This window comes from Lipotes vexillifer, unplaced genomic scaffold (assembly GCF_000442215.2).
Source record: "Lipotes vexillifer unplaced genomic scaffold, Lipotes_vexillifer_v1.1 scaffold524, whole genome shotgun sequence".
NCBI classification, from domain to species: domain Eukaryota; kingdom Metazoa; phylum Chordata; class Mammalia; order Artiodactyla; family Lipotidae; genus Lipotes; species Lipotes vexillifer.
The window spans coordinates 724,025-725,367 of record NW_006774722.1 but is presented as its reverse complement, the minus strand read 5'-3'; the positions used below and the strand labels follow the sequence as shown (position 1 = coordinate 725,367).

General features: G+C 63.4%; 1 protein-coding gene across 1 annotated transcript in view; it reads left to right on the top strand.

The window, feature by feature from the left end:
• The window catches only part of PMEPA1 (prostate transmembrane protein, androgen induced 1), a 55,168-nt gene that overhangs the window by 224 nt on the left and 53,601 nt on the right, over positions 1–1,343 (top strand). The window lies entirely within an intron of this gene.

Sequence of the window (1,343 nt, the reverse complement as noted above, 5' to 3'; positions counted from 1 at the left end):
CTGCGCCCGCCGCGCCCGGGGCGCGCCCTCCCGGCTCGCGGCAGCTGGCGGCCGTCCCGGCTTTGTCCCGCGGCGCTGCGAGCCTGGCACGGCCCCCGCGCCCCGCCCGCCAGGACTCGGACCCGGGGCCGAGCAGCGCAGAGGGCGGCGGGGCGCCCGGCGCGGGAGGGCTGGGGCGGGTGGATCCGTGAAGTTTCCATTTTATTTCCCTAAAGGGCAGTCGCGATGGAGCAATTAGGCCGGCTCTTTATCAACTTTGGATTGGGGGCAGGGGGGGTGTCAGGCGTGTGAGACACTGTCTGGCCTGCGCGGTGCCTAGGGCTCCGGGTGTGTGTCTGGAGCGTGCGTGGCTCTGTGGGTCTCGGTCTGTGTGAGTGGGTTTCCGTACGTCTGTGGAGTGTGCGTGTCTGGGTGTCTCGGTCTAGGTCTCGGCGTCCCTCTCTGTGTCTGGCTCGCGGGCTGATGCCCCAGGAGTGTGTGTGCCCGAGTCTTCGTGGGTCTCTGGGTCTCTCTGTGTCTGGGTCTGGGTGCCTCTCTTGAGTGTGTGCATCTCTCCGGGGGTCTGGGGACCATTTGTGTCCAGGTGTCTGAATGCAGGGCTCAGCGCTGGCGGGTCTGGCGAACGTGGATCCTGAGTGTGTGTCATTGTGTGATTGTCTGTGTCCCCGACGCACCTATAAATAGCCTCTGTCTGGACAGCTTGGCTCAGTCTGGCTGGGACGGTGGTTACAAATGAGTCAAAGTTTGGGGCTGTCTGTATTTGGGACTGCCTTGCTCTGAAAGGGGGAGGTGGACCAAGGGTGGGGAGGGGAGTGTCTGAAGCTTGGCGCTGACTCGCCCTGTGCTCGGAGAAGTTGAGACAAATAAGCCTGGACGTCCGTCACACATAGCCCACCCAGGTGAACACTGGGGTGGATGGGCATTTGACTGGCACCCCCAGGGGACTGCCTTCTAACCTATACCCCCTCCCCCAGCCTACCCTTTGGAGACCTCTTGTCTCTGAGCTTCAGTGTCCCCTTGGTCTCCCCTAATCTCCCCAGGCGAGGGTGGCACACAGCCCTTCCCTGCTGGGGCCAGCCTTCCTCCATCTGGGACCAGGAGTCCAGAGGCAGCCGCCACCGAGCGAGGGCAGTCACTGGGTGACTCATAAGTCAGTTTCCACAGGCGGCTGCCACAGTTTTCGACCCCTGAGCCTGTACAGTGAGGCGCAAGGGGTAAAAATAACCCATGACCGGCCCTGCTGGGGCAGGCTGGCTGGCGTTGGTGGTGGGTCCTTCCATCTGCCGGTCCCCACTCCCTCCAGTCCTGGAATTGAAAGCCTTGCTCTCCCTCACCACCACCCC